At 37.9% G+C, this 8,846-nt stretch overlaps 1 pseudogene; it reads right to left on the bottom strand.

Annotated features, from left to right (window-relative positions):
- Positions 1-5,043: 5,043 nt before the first annotated feature.
- LOC133754085 (Y-box-binding protein 2-like) lies at positions 5,044-8,543 on the bottom strand (annotated as a pseudogene).
- Positions 8,544-8,846: the final 303 nt, after the last annotated feature.

Genomic DNA, 8,846 nt, shown 5'->3' with positions numbered 1-8,846 from the left:
TCTCATCTTATAGAGACACCAACTAATCAGGCTATTTGGATTATATTAGAAGGACTGTCAAGATGTGATGTGGTACTAGATTTTAAGTTTCTATAATGGAAAATGCTATTAATAAAAATGTTTGAGAATTAAAGTCTAATGATCTTGTGTTACTAGACATGACAGTTATCTTAATGAGAAAGCCCCAGAGGCCTAAAGGGTTAAATACTCATAAAATCCTACATGTGCTTTCAAAAATACTGTGAAGTAAGCAAGTGCCTCTTGTTGGTTGATGAGTTTATAATTTTAAACATGGCAACTTAAAGTCTTTTGTCATCCATAGTTATATATGATGTGCTGCTCATAAAACTAAAGCGTTGTTGGTTCTGTGTTTAGCTGTCCTCCTATAGGTTCCTATGGACTTTTTCCAGCCACTTTTATTGTATTCAGTACTTTGGGATGGCTCTGTAAACAGATGAAGCCAATAATGTATTAACAGTACCAACTGAGAGAAAGTATGGTTAACTGAGGTTACTAAAAAGAAAAAGCAATTCAAATCAATTGGCAATCTACAAAAAGAGTTAAAGATTTTAAAAGCTGTTATTAAAATTGCTATATTGGTCTATTATTCTATGTCATATGTGTGTACATATTGTATGTCCACATGGGGAAATTTTATTAAGAGTTTTATTTTAAATGGCTTATAGATAAGATTGTCCATAAATTTAAGCTGCTAAAATCAATCAAAGATACATTTTAATTTGCGTGACCTGAATCTGTGTATCATATGTTTTAAACTTGCTGGTAGAAAGAAACTAAAAACATTTTATATGGTTGTGCTTAAGTTTACTGGCTAAACAAACTACACCATGTTAGATATTTAAGAGGTGTTTCCAAATACATGATTCTTAAAATTTATAGAAGGCATTGGACCTTCTGGTAAATGTTTTCTTAAGTTGTTATCTAATGGTTGAAACTGTTTGCTAAGTATTCATGTGATATTGCTATTGTCAGCAAGCGATCTAGGACTTGCTCCCTCATTTCTCTATTCTAAGCCCAACTTGTCTTTCATTTCTCTATTCTCTTCAAGGTAGGAAACTAATTCTATTATAAAAGAATCAGTAGGACTCACAAGATTCATTTTTTAAACTTGTATTAAGTAAATATAAATTTCCAAAATACAGTTTATGGATTACAATGGCTTTCCCCCCCATAACTTCCTGCCCACCTGCACCCCTCCCATATCCTGCTCCCTCTCCCATTCCATTCACATCAAGATTCATTTTAAATTATCTTTATATACAGAAGATCGATTTAGTATATATCAAGTAAAGATTTCATCAGTTTGCACCCACACTGAACATAAAGTGTAAAATACTGTTTCAGTACTAGTTATAGCATTAATTCACATTGGACAACACATTAAGGACAGAGATCCCACATGCGGAGTAAGTGCACAGTGACTCCTGTTGTTGACTTCACAATTGACACTCTTGTTTATGGCATCAGTAATCTCCCTAGGCTCTAGTCATGAGTTTCCAAGGCTATGGAAGCCTTTTGAGATCCATTTTTAATTAACTTTATATACAGAAGATCACCCCTATACTTAAGTAAAAATTTCAGCAATTTGCACCCACACACACACACAAAGTATAAAGTACTGTTTGAAAACAAGTTTTACAGTTAATTCTCATAGTACAACTCATTAAAAACAAAGGTCCTACATAGAGAGTAAGTGCACGGGGACTCCTGTTGATGATTTAACAATTTACACTCTTATTTATGATGCCAATGATTACCTTTGTGGCTTTTGTTTCATGTCATTTGATACTTTCTTTTGGACAACTTAATATTTAAAATTGTTATATCATTCTGATATATGATCCATTTATTACCATGAAAAGCCTTGATAAAAATTGCCAATTTTATATTAATCCATAAAGATATTTCTACATCTATACTTCAAGAATAAAATGTGACATTCAAACCATTGAAGATGAGTACAAAAATTATACGAGAAATTCAATCCAAGACACATGATAAAGTATTGTAATTTAAAAGTCTTGGACTATCTCTGTATCTCTCTCACTATCTAACTCTCTCTGTCAAGTAAATAAAAAAATTAAAAAGTTTTGATTGTCAAGAAATTTTTGAAACAATAAAAGTGAATGGGTATGTGGCCTGGCAGTTAAGTCACAAGTTGGGATGCCCACACCCAATATCACAGTGCTTGTGCTGGAGCCCTGTTTCTACTCCAGATGCTGGCTTTGTGATAATGGACACCCTGGGAGGCAGCAGGTGATGGACCAAGTATTTTGATTCATACCATCTATATAAGACATCTGGATTGGGTTCCTGACTTCAGGTTTCAATGAGTTCATTCCCAGTTCTTGTGAACAATTGGGAAATGAACCAGTGTAAGAGTGCTTTGTTTATGACTTCTCTCTCCATCTCTGTCTCTGCATTTGCCTCAAAGATAATAAAGAGCAGGAAAGACAACAAATTTGCCTCACTTAAATTTCATGCATTCTTACAATATCTTCTTTAAGAATGTATACTGAAATATAGACAAAGATGTTTGATGTTTTCAGAAGAATCCATTTGGAAACAGCATTTATAAACTCAATTTAAATGTTTTAGTAATAAACTTAGTCAAGATATCTTGCAACTCCATTCAGGCCTATGCAATGCAGATAGGGCATAAAGCCTACCCTTTCTCTGGTAATGCTGAAAATGTAAATCTAGTACTACTAATACACATACAATCTGTTAATACACATACAATTATTCATAAACAAACCCTTCATATTTCACAGTTTACAGAAGTTGTATAGTAGACACACTAAATGTAAGAAGGAAGTCAGTGTGGGGAAATGCTAGCCAGATTTTTAAAGTTATGCATAATTATGGGATACCATGTGATGTTTCATTACATGTACCCATCTATGTTGGTTTACTTAACACAATGAACTCCAGTTTCCAGCATTTTGCTACAAATGTCAAGACTTCATCCCTTTTATATCTGAGTAGTATTCCATTGTGTATAGGTAACACATGTTTTTATCCATACATTTGAGAATGAAACTCCATTGATTCCATTTTTAGCTACTGTGAATAGTGCTGTAACTCTCTGATAAAATGATTTCATGTCTTTCAAATATATATCCAATAGTGGGATTTCTGGATCCTAATTTTAAATAAATTGTCAAAATTTATTTTAAATCTTCATTATATGTGTTGATAGGAATTATGTGTTCCTATAGCTTTAATAATGTTGTAGCTATTTGTAAATTTACTTTATATAAGTGAGATTGCATATCTTTTCATTTTACTATTGTTTATAGCCCTTTCCTATTTTTCTACTGGACTATGGTATTTTTAATTTTTTATTTGTTTAACTTTTTATTTATTAGAGCCATTAAGCCTTTGACTATGATGTAAGTTAACAATCTCATCTCAAATATATACTTAGTAAATTAAAAACAAAAATAAATTCTGACACAGTTTTCCAGAATTGCAAAATAATTCACATTACCACTGATGCTTTGTGAGAGTTCCCAATTCACCACATCCTTCCTCACATTTGTACTTTGTCTCTTTAATGATATAATTTGAATAGTGTTGAGGTGATATCTCATTGTAGTTTAGATTTGAATTTCTATTTTGACCATTGATATTGCATATTTTTTATGTGTTTCTTGAGGATGTGTATATCTTATCTTGAGAACTGTCCATGCATGTCCTTTGCCCATTTCTTCATTTGATTATTTTGTTGATGAGTTTTTTGTTTCAGATATGTTCTGATTCTTAATCCTTTGTTTGATAAGTAGCTTGCAAATATTTTCTCACATTCTGTTAGATGTGGCTTTCCTTTGCTATGCAGTAGTTTCTGAGTGTAATATAATCCCATTTATCTAGTTTTGTATTTCTTGCCTGTGCTATTTTGTCATCATATTCAAATATTTGTCTACATCACTGTTTTGAAGTTTGTTCCCTTCGTTATCTTCTAGTAATTTCATAGTTTCAGGTTTTATCTTTAGGCCTTTTATCCATCGTGAGTTGATTTTTTTTAATATGGTGAGAGGTATGCATTTTATTTTATTTTTTACATATGTAAAAATTATTATTACATAGATTTGTCAGATCATTTATTGAATGGATTATCTTTTTCCAATGTCTGTTCTTGACTCTTGCATCAAACATCAAGTGGATGCATGTACATGGATTGATTTCAGCATTAACTGAACTGTCCCATTGATCCTTGTGTTGGGTTTGATGCTGTTTCAACTATTGCAGTTTTGAAATATGGTCCTATGATGCCTCCAGTGCTATCTTTTCACTTGGATTCACTTTGGCTATTTTAGATCTTTTGTGATACTACACAAATTTAGGATATTTTTGTAATTCTGTAGAGAATGTCATTGATATTATATCTGCACATTGCTTTAGATTGTATGGACATCCTAACAATATTTGTTCTTCCAGTTCATGAACAAATAATCTTTCCTTTTATTTGTGACCTTGATGATACCTTCTACAGATGTTTATAATCTTACTGTAAATATCTCTCACCTTCCAAAATTAGTTATTCCTAAATAATTAAATTTTTGTATCTATTGTGAATAGAATTTCTATCTCGATTTTTCTTTCAGCAAAATTATTACTGTTGTATTAAAAAGCTAGATTTTTGGAAGCTGATTTTTGATCTTGTAAATTTACTGAGTTAGTTTATCAGTTCTAACAATTTTTGGTGCAATATTTAGACCTTGCTATGTACAAAACCATGACTTCCTGCTTTCCAAGTTGAAGCACTATATTTCTTTTTCGCATCTAATTGCTCTTGCTGATACTTCCATTACTATGTTAAATAAGGTTGATTAGCATTAAGAGAGTTAAGGAATAATACCTGCCCTCAATGATCCCTTAGGCATGTTTAAATGCCTTATCCAATGTCTATGCAATTTAGGCATTTACTAAAAGACATATGTTAAAAATGGATCAATTTCTTTTTAATACGCAAGGCTGCTTTTGTTTTTACTGAAGGCTAGGGTGGCACATAGTAGTTCATAAAATGGCTTCTGAGTTAGGGGGTTGAGGGAAACAAAAAATAAGCTGAAGTGGGAGAGAAAACCCTAGGAGGTAAGAGGTGGCTGGTTCCTTTTCAGCCTGATTTAGAGGATGGAGTAGACGCCTCTGAAAATCAGGGTGGATCCCTTCCTTCAACCCTTGGTAGGGGAGAGAGGAACCAGGCAAAAGGCTGCTGCTTTGGCTCTCCTGAGTCTCAAGAGAAAGGGGAAAAGCCAATGTTTTCACATCATGAACTATGGGAAAATGGAGAGGGGTGCTGGGTAGGGTACAAATCAGTCGGAAACACTGCAGACGGAGATGGTGGCTGGGTGTCCATTGACTTCTACGCTCTCCAGCATGGTGGTGGTGGTGGGTCTCAGTGTTGATGGAGCCTAGGTCTCTGGGGCTGAGGTCTCTGTGGGACCAGCAGCAGAGGCAGTTTCCTGAGTGCTGGGGCTCAGGCCAGGAGCCATCAGTGTGGCCTTGGCTGAATAGGTCTCCCCACCCCCACCTTCCATTGTCGGCTGCTGGGGTGCATAGGAAGGAAGGGCCTGCGATGTCTGGGCCGAAGTCTGAGCTGGGGGACCCCTCACATCCCCATTGTTGGTCTTCCTGTTCTGGGGCCATGTCTTTGGGCTCCAGCCCACAGTGCCCTCTATTGGCTGCTGCTGGCTGGGGGGCCAGGGGTCCTCGTACAGAGGCCAGGCACCCTTGGTACAAGTGATGGCCATGGCCTCTGGGCCCCAACGTAGTGTTCAGCTGGCTCTCCTTCATTGCAAGGTTCTTCCCCAGTGGAGGGCGCCTCTGCCCCGTGGGTGCGCGGCAGCCGGGCGAGGCTGGGGCATGAATCATGGAACCTGCTCCGACAGGGGCACAGCGGCTACCCCTTCACCGGCGCCTGCCTGCTCTGGGCCCAGTTACATTAGCAGCTTCTGTGCCCTTCTCTCCTCCCGTGACATCAAGCTCCACAGGGTCCCCATCACCAGCGCTGTGCAGAAACTCCCTGGGGCTGATTCTTCTAATAGCTGTCTAGTGAACAAAGACGTCCTCCTTGGGGTCATCCCTGTTGAATCCGTAACCATCCTGAATTCCCAACACCAGCTTGTCTAGTGACTGGACTGGAGAGCGCGGGGGTCCCCGAGGCAGCATTCGTGTTGGCAGGGGTGCGGGACCTGGCGACCAGGGGGTCCTAGCAGCACTGCCCAAGGCAGATATGCCCCTCTGCTGCCTGCTATCTGCGGCTCCCCAGCAAACATTGGTACTGTCACCACCACCAAACTTGCTACTGTCGCTGGCACTGTCACCACAGGGCTGGAGGCCGCTGTCCCCACTCCCCGACCCTCTCTGCCTCCTTCCCCACACTCATCACGGGGTTCAGTATGGGCCACTGCAGCTACCTGCTCCACATCTTCTGCAGCCTTGGCTCTGCCCCCGGTCCCCTAAACCACCCCTGCATGCTGGCAGCAGGCCCAGATCCGAGGCCAATCGCAGCTTGCTGCCGAGGTGCATGCAGGCCCTGCCTCTGTGCACCAGCCAATCGTAGCTCAGCAGCCCCCTGGCCCGCAGGCCCCATTGGATGGAAGACCTGTCCCTGTAACTCTTTCAAATATATAAATAAAATTTTAAAAAGCTTGGCTTTAAAACTGTAGAATGTGATTGTCTTAGGGGTAAATTAGTTGATGAAATATAAAAGAGAACAATTGGTTTCCTAAAATACACACCTAAAAATATAGGTCATTTTATTTGGATTGTGATTTAGAGCACACATTTTCATTGCAACAAAAATACAACAAAGCCATCAGTATACAGCAACTGTGTACAGTTGTTAGCAAGATGGTAGAGTAAATGGCATGCTGTATAACAATCCCTTCACTTCATAGAATCTTTTTAAAATTATAACCAAAAGCATAACCTAAATTAATATCCGAGAGTCAGTGTTGTGGTGCACGAAGTTGCTGCAATTCTGGATCCCTTAGAGGAGTGCAGGTTCAAGTCCCACCTGTTCCACTTTTTGATCTGACTTCTTGGGAAGGCAGTGGAAGATGGTCCAAATTCTTGGACACCTACCACCCATATGGGAGACCCAGATGGAGTTCCTGGTCCAGTATGAGCATTGTGGTCATTTAGGGATTTAACCAAATAATGGAAGACCTCTTTTGCTCCTTCTCTGTCATTCTGTCATTCAAATACATAACACAAATTTTTTTTTTAAAAAGCAGTATCTCAGTTGTTTCTAAAGCAGTTAAATTCAATGTAATTTTATTAGGAAAGCATAATTCAAAAGTCTAAAAACACAATAATGAAGAGAAAATCATTATTAATAAATAGTAAATAAAACTTTAATGAAGCAGAAATCATAAAGTATTAGAAAAACAACCCAAAATTCCTTTTTATAAAATAAGTAATTACTTAGCTAATCTAACTTTAAAAATGGAGGTGGAGAAATTGCTAATATACAATTTTATAAGTTATAAGATAAAAATAACCACATCTTTGGGCCAGCATTGTGGCCTAACTGGTTAAGCACTCACATGCAATGGTGGCATTCCATATGGGTGCCAGTTTCTAGTCCAGCTGCCCTACTTCTGATCTAGCTCCCTGCAAGTGGACCTAAGAAAGGCAGCACAAGGCTCAAGTCACTGGGCCCCTACACCCATGTGGGAGGCTGAGATGAAGCTCCTGATTCCTGGCTTTTGCCTGGCCCAGTCCTGGCTGTTGTGGTCATATGAGCGGTGAACCAGCAGATTGAAGATCTCTCTCTCTCTCTCTCTCTCTCTCTCTCTCTCTCCCCCCCCCCTCTCTCTTTCTCTCTCACCACAATAAATATCTCACCACAATAAAAAGAAGTAGAAGAAATCTGCAAATCCTTGGAAGCATAGATGATCTCATACTATCCACATATAGACAAGGAAGGAAAATTTCATCTAAAAGTCAACAGATTTCATCAACAAAGAATTCTTAGACCAAAAATGAAGTATAACAATTATGAAATATTACAATGAGTACAAAATATTAAATAATTTTAAATAGCAAGATAATTATATATAATAATCCAGACTAAATTGGTTTAATATTAAATCTGTTAATGTAATCAATTATATTGAGTAGACAAAAGGAAAGTAATATTGTTATATCAAATCATATGCAAAAATGACAGACTTTAGACATAAAGAGTATATATTTTATTATCTCACGACTATGTCAGTCAAAAATACAGGCACTGATTCATTGGAAAATATGTCTGTTTCTCATGATATTGACTGAGATCACACTGGGATATTAATCTTGGGTATCAGCTCATCTACAAGGTTTAAGACAATTAATACACTTAACTGGTGTGTTGTCACAGAGGTGGTGAGGGTGCTGGGAATCAGCTGGGCACGCTTCACTCTCTAAGTTTCTCCAGGCATTGCCCACAAGAGAGTAGTTCTACTGACTTCAATAAGGCCTAAAACTGCCGTTGCATTGAAGGCCAGGTCTAGAAACTGGCACGACATTGTTTATAGTGTGATCCTGTGTCCAGGCACTCACATAGTAGCTTAGAGTCAGAGGAAGAGAATGCAGACTCTACCTCAATTAAGGAAAATCAGATATTTTGTTGGCATCTGTAATTAGAGGCAGATTATGTGTTAACAAAATCTTCCTCAGATGTAGGACCCCCAAACCCCTCAATCTCAACAAATATTGTTAGTGTTAGAATTCGAAAGTGGGAGGAGGGATAGCGGGAGTTGGGTAAAAAATTGGGGAAGTTGGCATGTTTCACTAATTGTGGAAGACTATCAGAATTCTATAAAAATAGA

This window comes from Lepus europaeus, chromosome Y (genome assembly GCF_033115175.1).
Source record: "Lepus europaeus isolate LE1 chromosome Y, mLepTim1.pri, whole genome shotgun sequence".
Taxonomy (NCBI): Eukaryota; Metazoa; Chordata; class Mammalia; order Lagomorpha; family Leporidae; genus Lepus; species Lepus europaeus.
This window is presented reverse-complemented; position numbering and strand designations above follow the sequence as displayed.